The sequence below is a fragment of the Gadus morhua genome, chromosome 9 (assembly GCF_902167405.1).
Source record: "Gadus morhua chromosome 9, gadMor3.0, whole genome shotgun sequence".
In the NCBI taxonomy this organism is placed as follows: domain Eukaryota; kingdom Metazoa; phylum Chordata; class Actinopteri; order Gadiformes; family Gadidae; genus Gadus; species Gadus morhua.
This window is the reverse complement of record NC_044056.1, coordinates 20699477-20709476: the sequence shown is the minus strand read 5'-3', so window position 1 is coordinate 20709476 and position 10000 is coordinate 20699477. Positions and strand designations below refer to the sequence as shown.

Sequence of the window (10000 nt, the reverse complement as noted above, 5' to 3'; positions counted from 1 at the left end):
TATTTACCCGGTTGCTTTTGGACTCATTCGGTTTGGGAACACCGGTGTTTACCTGGTTGTGTTCACGTTTCAGAAGCTGCTGGTTCCTCCAGCAGGTCTTAACACCCGATCCCTCGGATCACAGTCCGACTCTCTAACCCAGAGCCTTGCGAGGCAACACTGAACGTGTGAGTGGTGAAGGGTGTCGCTCGCACTCTCTCCCACAATGCCTCTCCCTCAATGTCTCCCAACCTCTCTCTCTCAGTCTTGCGGGCTCCCTCTCCCTCTCTCTATCTCCCTCTCTCTATCTTTCTCCCTCCCTCTCCCTCCCATCAGAGGTACTGCATGTGTTGGCCAGTGTACACATATCCCCAGGCGTAAGGGAACTTTCCATGACCTCTGAGGCATGTGCAGGTGAAGATAGAGAGAGAGGCAGAGTTAGAGTCAGAGGGAGTCTCACTCCCTCTCGTCTCATTGGCTGAGCTGTTACAGAGTGTGTGCTGTGTGTGTGTGTGTGTGTGTGTGTGTGTGTGTGTGTGTGTGTGTGTGTGTGTGTGTGTGTGTGTGTGTGTGTGTGTGTGTGGTGCGGGTTGCGTTGATGTGACAGCCAGGAGATGATGCTGGCGTTGGCCAGCACAGCTGCAAAGCAGAGGTTCCAGGTGTTAGAGCGTGAGATCAGACCTTCTCCACCTCTTCAACTCGTTTAAGCACCAAACTCCCACACACACACACACACACACACACACACACACACACACACACACACACACACACACACACACACCTTCCACCCCCCTCCCCCCATACACACACACACCCTCCAGTCCCACCACACACCCACACAGACAAACACACACACACCCACCCACCCACCACACACACACAGACACACCCTCCGGCCCCACGACACACACACACACACACACACACACACACACACACACACACACACACACACACACACACACACACACACACACACACACACACACACATATACACCCCCTCCAGCACCAACACAAACACACAAACACACACACACACACACACACACACACACACACACACACACACACACACACACACACACATATACGGCCCCTCCAGCACCACCACAAACACACAAACACACACACAAACACACTGAGGTCTGAGGACCATGGTGACTGGAGAAGCGTGTGGAAGGTTGTTGGATCTCGGATCAAGAGGCAGCCGATGAAAAACACATCCAGTCATTTAGGAGCTTTGACTCATTACATAACGCACTGTAGGCAAGACTGTTTGACTTGGCAGGAATAAACCCTCCAAACCAGGGAATATTTATTATAGACTCATGGTGGTTGCAGTTACGATGTGTCCTTTGTGATGTGCCCTTGACGTTGCATTGTGGGAAATTTGGATAGAACGTTGCATTGGATAGAACGTTGCTTCTCGTTGCATTGTGGGAAATTTTGGATAGAAGGCTTAGATAGGCTTGTATTCCTTTGAATACTTTCACGTTTCTTATTCTCTATCAATTGGTGTCACGAGAAAATGTTCACTAAGTGTGGACTCATAGACGGTGTTGCACCTTGTCCAGCAGGACAGCTGGATCCCAGAGCTGAACAACATTCAACGATTCGCCATCGCGCCTCAGCAGATAGGTGGCAAACAAATCACGCCAAAGTCCACTTCCTCACGGACTGAAGTGAGGCAAACTTTCTTTGGTTACGAAATGAGCGGGCGGAGCAGCAGATGGCTTCGTCTTCTTCCTGCACAGAGATGTGTGTCGGGGGGCCAGTTGCACGGTGACTCGGCCTCTTGTTGATCCGTTGCGGAGAGAGAGAGAGAGAGAGAGAGAGAGAGCCATGGTGCCGGCGCTGGCCACCTCGTCCGCTGTTTTCATTCGGTGTGATCCACAAAGACAACAGCTGGCATCCATTTTGGTTCCTGGGGGGCCTCAGACAATGAGCGGCCTGTGTGACGCTGTCAGAAGGCGTTTGGCTTGTTGGTAGAGGACAGTGTCACTGTGCTATCAGAGCCTCAGATGCGCCAGTGCACCCGGCCGCCACTAACACGCCGCAGGGCGGATGCAGACATCCCGTAAAAGCCGGTCGTGACCTGGAAACGGTGACCTTTGTGCTTTTCTAGGGTGTCATCGCCGGTGTGTCAAAACGGGCCTGGAAACATTCAACGGTGTGATGATCACTGTATAGAAGGTTCTGGTTACACACGTTAAACACTAGAGCAGCAGAGCTCTGCCCTTTCTACTAGTCTGCTGAATGGAGGCCGTAAATGATTCGTTTATATAACACACGTGTTCATATTCAGGGACCTCATTTTGAAAAGGAAAAACGTGCTTGGCGCAAAGCAAACTTATTTGATGATGTGATCTCTGCGGTTGATAGAGAGCTTTTATAGTGAACTATGGACTTTGTAAATCAGTTGTAAATCAGTTGAGAGCAACACACAAACAACCAAACCTGTAGCAGATGAATGTGTCTCTTCAGAGGAGCGGAGGAAGTAGAAAAACACACAATAGTGTATCATGGCGTAATCCCTGACGCGATGCCCAAAGCTCGAGCGTTTCCAGTTTGTCATCGTATCCCAAGGGCAGTTCCCCTCTTTCCCTCTTCTTCAGCTAAAAAGAGGGATATAGAGAGAGAGAGGGGTGGAGGGGGTGAGGGAGAGAGAGTGAGAGGGAAAGAGAGAGGCAGGGAGAGGAAGAGATAGCTGGAAAGAGAGAGAGAGAGAGAGAGGCAGGGAGAGGGAGAGATAGATGGAAAGAGAGAGAGAGAGAGGCAGGGAGAGGGAGAGATAGATGGAAAGAGAGAGAGAGAGAGAGAGGCAGGGAGAGGGAGAGATAGCTGGAAAGAGAGAGAGAGAGAGGCAGGGAGAGGGAGAGATAGATGGAGGGAGAGAGAGATAGATGAAGGGCGAGAGAGAGAGTGTGAGAGAGGGAGAAACGCGGGGTCGGAGAGAGATGGGGGGAGAGGGGGTCTGTGTTTGATTATGTTTATAGCCTAATGATTGTCAGGCAAGGGCTTCTCTGGAATGAAATTACAAATAAAATCATGCAATTAGCCTTGGCAGTAAAAGAGCTGGGATGGGATTCAACTTGAGTTTTAAAGCAACTCACCATCTGCCAAGACCCCTCCCCCCCCCCCCCCCCCCCCCCCCCCCCCCCCCATCCTACCCCCACCCCCGAGCTCTATGACAGACCACACGGCGGTCTGCCCAAGTCCTCTAAACTCCCAGACGTCTCTATATGGTCTGGATGTACACGGCGCGTTACAGACGGGGGAGGCTGATGCATTGTGTGTGTGGTAATACTATAATACACAAGCTGTATGGTCAGCAGTCTGAGTGGCCCTGAACCAGCTAAGATGAACTGCAAGGTGGGGGCATTAGCTGCCTTAACAATAGAGAGTATGGAGCTAGGGCTAACCTTAACCACGCTTTGTGTAATCTGGGACCTGGACTTTATTATGTATGCGGAAAACTGTAATCGAAGGGAGACGTTAATAATAATAGTATATTATACAAATTTCGCAAAGTTTTCATGAAATTACTTGCTAATATTATTGAATCTTTTTTTAGGATTTGTTTGGGAAACTCATGAAATGACTCGTATATGTGCATATAAAATATGCAGGACATTTTTCTTTCTTTTTCTTTCTGCGTTTAATACAAGTTTTCCTTGATGTTTTATCCTGTAGATAGACTTAAAAAGAGTAGCATTCATTCCCAGGATATTTATAAAACATATTTTCCAATTATTTGTTTCTCTATTTCCATCCTCCTCACTCCACACGCTGGCGTTTCATGCCGGGACCCTTCGTCTATTTGCGTGGTGACCGCCGCGTGGAGGCGAAGGGTTAACAGCCGGAGACGAGGGGGCGGGCCTGTGGAGAGGCTGGCCACTTGTAACCTGAAGGTTAAACACAGGCCTACAGGGAGTCCTATTACTGTGTACTCACTGATGGGAACTCTGCAAACATGCATTCTGGGAGCACAGCAGTCTCCTGTGTTTCCCCCCCCCCCCATCCGCTCCCGTCCGCACAGCCCAGCCCTGATGGGGGAAATGAGTGAAGCGGCGGAGGCGGTCCGGAGCGCTGTGTTTACCCCGAGACCCGGCCTCCTTCACCCCGCCCTGAGACAACAGAGAGCGCGCTGTACGCGCTCCCACACTCCTGTTCTGATTGAACACGGCCACCACGAGGATCGTAGTCACGTGGTGGTGTTGTGGTGTGCGTGGGTGTTTGTGTGTGTGTGTGTGTGTGTGTGTGTGTGTGTGTGTGTGTGTGTTCACGTAGATGGGATAGAAACACACTAGCCTATGTGTGTGTGCAGTGTGTGTGTGTGTGTGTGTGAAACCCCGCCCGCTTTTCCAGTCAAGTTCCGTGATTCAGGATTATTAATAATGAAGCGAAAGGAAGTATAAATCCAGGGTGGTTACGGGGCCCGGCTGGGAGTCATAGAGAGGCTGTCAGCCTAGCCCCGATCCCCTGTCACCTCCACTTACACCTCGAGGCCCCAACACTTCAACAGCAGAGGCTTTGTCCTCAGAAAGCAGGACGTGTGCGCCAAACCATTCCCCCCCGTGCCGCGGCGTTCCGACATAGCTGAGGTGTCATGGGCAGCGCACGTTGGGGGGGGGGGGGGGGGGGGGGGGGGGGGGGGGATGGGGGTCTATTCCCCCTCTTCCTGACAGGACGACCAGGCGGTCGGATTCACCGTGCAGCCTTCAGCCCCTCAGGCTTACTTAGCGCGCAACCCAACCAGACCCCGCCTTCGCTTCTCGCTGCCACCGCTGCGATTTGATATCTTTGAGCATTCCCGGTTTGCCCTCTCTCCGAGAGCCGCTGGCCCCGGGAGGCGTTCCAGAAGCAGCCCTCCGGTCACAGACCCCTCTCTGGTCTTTTTTTTTTACAACCACAAACAAGCCATCTACACCCTCCTCGGGATTCACAGGAGCCCACCCCCGCTGATATCTGTGGTAATCCGACCGCGGACATCAGACCGCTCATGCGCCACGCCGGTTAAAAGCTAAAGAGAAAAAGAGACAGGTATATAATGGGTCATGAAATACCTTGTGCTTTGATCTCGCCGTACAAGCGAGCGCGGAGCGGCGCGACAAGGATAAGAGTCGCGGTGCTGTAGTATTAATACCGAGTACTGCTCCCAGGCCCGGGCGTGGATCATGGTTACGGCTCCTCTGCCTTTGCGGTTAAATACTCTGAAGCTAAGCGGGCCTTTCACCGAGGTCGCGCGCGCTTTATGACCCTCTTACGAAGTGGACGCAAACCGCCCTGTTTACAAATGACTTTTAGAGACTTTAACGACATTGAAACGGAATCCCCTTATCTCCTATTGTTGTACACTTCCCCAAGTCGTTGCGAGCGGGCGGAGGGGGGTGGGGGTGGGGGGGGGGAAAGGATCCATAATAGATCAGGAAACAAACAGAGGGGGAGAAGGGAGAGAACATTTCCTGTGGCGGTTGAGTGTGAAAGATGGGCCCGCCGCCGTCTGCCAGGGGCGGACACGGAGAGGCATAGTGCAGCGGGATAGTGCCCGTCTGAATAATTAATCACGGCCGGTCACTGGATGCGATGCAGAAGAGACACACACAACTCACGGGCCATCTTGTGGCCTTTTTCCTAATGCCTTCTCTGCTGTGTCAGTGTGGCGGCTGGGGGGCCGGGCCCCCCCCCTGTCCTCCCTCTCTCTCTGGCTGTGTGTGTGTGCGAGACCGTTATAGATACGCTGCCTCCGGGCTTCAAGGCAGCGGCTGGCAGACTTCATCTAGAGGGGCAGAACTGTTTAGCATGCAGGTATCATCTGGCAGAAATAAAAACCAACGAGCAGCACGAACACCGCAGGTTTAACGGACTCAAATGACTCGGAGCGGTCCGCCAACATGTCATCTGCCGATGCTATCTGTGTTCTATAGGCGCAGTTTGAAAAAGTAATCGGTTGAAGTCCTTTTATGAACGTTGATGTAGTGAGTGTAAAGCGTGTGGGCAGTTTAATGAGGGTTGTTCCTTTTTTTTTTTACAACATTTGATTTCGTCCTCTGGGTAAAGTGAGGTTAAGGTGTTTATTTAAGTTTATTTTTTTATGACAGCCTTGAACGTCATGATAGACTGCTGGCTGGCTGAACAAAGTTTGGGATGCTTGCTCTTGCTGATTTCAATATTTGCTTATACATGTGAAGACGTGCATCTCCCCCGATGACTAAAGAGTCTTGCATCTTGGCAACACATCGCTTCGACTTAACCATCGCCAAGGCCTCTCCTGCAATAGAGACAAACAAGAAGAGCTGAAGTTTAACTCAAGTTTTATAACATTAGTGCTCCAATATATTTGTTTTACAAACTAGTTCGGCAAAGTTTACACAAATTAGCCAATTCCTTTTTGGTGAAGGACTGCCTGGCCGGCCTCACAGGTCGCCATCTTGAATGACAACAGCCCAGTCTGCACCAAATGGTTAATCAATTAGGTTGACCTCATGCCATAGGTCAATCCGGTTGCCACGGGTGACTCAGTGTCAATGATTGGAATTTACCAAGAAATATGCATTGTTAAACGAAACCCAGAAGATGTCATGGATTTCTGGGATACCAATGCCTTTGTGGCACCTAAACGTTCAGATCAGGAATGCGTGGCTTTCTATTGATCTTGAAGAGGGTTCACTGCAGCGAGTTGAGGGTGGTGGGTGGGGTGGGGGGGGGGGGGGGGGGGGGGGGTGGGAGGAACGGTCAGCTGCCTCAGAGTGTGACCCCTAAGAATGGGGATGTCACCTTGGTAGAAGGGTGTGCTAATGTGTTGGGCTTGTGGAGGGGAAGGGAGCCCTGGGAATCTGGCTGAGGTTTAATATTTTCCAGGCACTCTTGTTGAAGCAAAAGGGAATCGGTTCGGCAGCGATACAGGCATCAGCAAGTCATGTACGTCCCAACGCTGCTCGTGTTGCCCCGAGATCAGTCGTGTAGCGGTTTTAATACTCTGCAAATATATTCTGTGAACATGTTTCAGCTGGGAAATATCAGACAGCCAATCTTGGAAAAGCTCAGTCGGGGAGCATTCTTTGCCAATAGCACCCCCTAACAGAAGTCTTTGATTATGCTGAGCATAAGGTAACTACAGAAGAACAGTCTAGATTCAGTGTCACTCACAGAGCGCTGCACACAAAGCCAACTCAGCAGGATACAAGCAACTATGAAAACCATTCGAGCTGTTTTTTTCAAACTGCGACTCCTCAACACCCTTTCCAACTCATTTGTCCTGTGAGTTTCTTTAGATGCTTAAATGGCGTTGTAGTTACCACATCACCATTTCAGCATCTAAAGTCAACGTTGTCGTATGAGAACATGTATGACATGCATATTGTATACCATATCCATCTTCCTTACGCACTTCTTTAAGGCCTGCCCCTTGTGCTGCGAGGGTGTCACATGCCTCCAAGGCGAACGGTCTTGACCCTGGCGTCTTGTTGGTAATCTGGGCTGGGGATGGGCATGTGATGGGGATGTTCCATGCTTTTATCAGCGTTTAGCAGTGATGGATGTTAGCCGCTCGCTGCGCTATGGCCAGTGGTCTGAGCTGCTGTCTAAGCCTTTAAGCTAGTGGAATGTGGGCAGCGTCTTGCTGTGGTCAACAATGAGAAACAATGAAGAAGAAAAACGCCCTGTGGTTTTGTTTGCGGCCTTGAATGCTGCACTGTCCTAATCAGGGTTCAACCAACCAGCGCTACATTGTATTTGTAATGCATGTGAACTTGTATCAATAGGCAATGAGGGTGGACTGACAGCTGTCAGGCTTCCTGCGTTATTCATTTATCACATCAAAAGATTTGAAGTTTGTCATTTTCCTAAAAGTGGCGGATGTCAGATGTGCTTATACTCGGATAGTTTAACTCACAATCTCTAAAGATTGCAAAGCCAATATATCGTATCAACAAAAAGAAACTTAAAATAAATGTTTGCACCACAGCTTGTGCCCACAGGATCAGACCTCAGTCCTATCTGGGCAAGCATTTCACCATGGTTCCACCGAAAGAATGAGGGATAAATCAAGGCCGACGTTTTGAGTGAGAACAAGTGCTTCACCAGACCTGACCTACATAAAGGAGTAAGGGCACTGCATAGTTCTTCACCTGTGTTTGACAGACCCCAGGACAGCTCATAAAACCCATTAACTCCCAGTAATATACCTCGACCAGCCATTTAAACAGAATCCTTTTTTTTAAATAACCGTTCTATATCAAGCCCTTGGTCAGTAATCACAGATCTACTTAAAAGATATGTCAGACGTTAGCTGACCCCTTTCTGAATGGAAAATGGAAAACAGTGATTCTGCCAGGGCTTTATGTGTGTCTCATCACTATTTATTTTATATTAAAAAAAGTCTCTAGTTGAAACAGACGTGCAGTGTTTCCTTTCAGCCCCCACAAACTACCACAGGGCAGCCCATAGAATAGTCCCATTTTGATTAATTGTATGGGTATTATGTATGCAAAGATAATTCATTTATTAATTATTGCATAATTAAAAGGTTTCTTGAAACTTCTTCCATTTTAGTTGATTTGACTCAAACTAGCCAAAAACACATTTTCCCTCATTCCTCCATGATTAAATTGAATGCATGTCAACACTTGAAAGCTTTTCATCTAGGTTTAAGGTGCATCTGATTTGACATAAATTTGGCAACAGAAATGACATCTGCGCATAAAAAAAAAAAGAGGTAAGATGAATCACTCAATAAAAATACTAATGAAAGTGCAGATTGAATTAGAACTTTATAGGAGCAGATTTGTTTTAGCAAAAGTAAAGAGACATCAGACTAAAGTGAGTATGTAGGATATTAAAGATAACTTCTTTCCACAATCCTAAAAAAATATTTACTGTTTTTTTACTTCTGGCAAGAAAAAAAAATAGTGTTAACCATTGAAATATCTCAGAATTAGTTTAATCTCTCCCTCTCCCTTTCACTATCCATTTATCCAGATACGAGTCCTTTCTGTTCTCCTGTCAGCAAGGGTCTGATGGTGATAGCAGACTTTCAACAAAGCTAACCTTGCTATTTTTCATCTTTCACAGAGCAGCTTCTGCTGGCTCCGCATCTGTTATTGAAATTTGTGATAAAGTGGGGGTATGAAATGCAATGGAAATATAATTAATAATATACTTTCACTCGTCATGATCTGTTTGGCTTAACCATTGGATATAGAAGAAGGTGGTGGAATTGTTGAATACTGTTATTTTACACACTGATGCGATCAAAATGAAGGGGTAACCAAATACAGATAACAGCATCTGAACATGTGTTAAAATTCCCTCTGGAAACCAAATCTCCACAATACGGCTTTCAAAATGAAACCCTTGAACCCTTGTGTTGAAAATGTCTTCTATCTGTGTCCAAAATTTCATCACGTTTTAATTACGCATTCAAACGTGTTTGACATCACGTACAGCCATAATCACTAATTGCGTTCACCAGAGGAGCGATTGATTCCGTGGGGCTCTTGGGATTCGTCTTAAAATGGGTCGAGTGCAAAATTGGGGAAAAATAAGGGAGAAGTTTTTCCAGGCTTTTCCGTCACCTAATCGCACAAACGGCAGATTTCCATTCAGCGAGGGGGAAGTGCAGAATCATTATAACAGGAGTGCTCACAATGCCGTGGTTAGTGTAATGGCGGGCGGTGGTGTCTTATATCAGTAATGCCTTCTCAGTGGAAACTCCAGACCGGCCTTGTCACTGCTGTCTACTGTCCCCCCGTTGTAAAGGCATGGCATCGGGCCACCGGGCTCAGGGATGGCTCTCTCAGAACAACTGAATGGTTAGGAAACGGGAGAAAGATGAAGGTGGAAGGTCGTCATTGTGCTTCACACATGTCGGCTTATCAGCGCCACTGACCCAATGTACTCCCGAGCACTGCCCCTCCCACCCCCCCCCCCCCCTACCGGATGATGTCCACCGCCACGGTTAACATCTGCTTCACACGTCTGCTCTGGCCTCAGCCACGGCAGCCTGCAGAGAATAT

At 48.5% G+C, this 10000-nt stretch overlaps 1 protein-coding gene across 3 annotated transcripts in view; it reads left to right on the top strand.

Moving 5' to 3' along the window:
• sema4ba (sema domain, immunoglobulin domain (Ig), transmembrane domain (TM) and short cytoplasmic domain, (semaphorin) 4Ba) overlaps positions 1 to 10000 on the top strand; it is a 39341-nt gene that overhangs the window by 6979 nt on the left and 22362 nt on the right. The gene's annotated exons all lie outside the window — the stretch shown is intronic.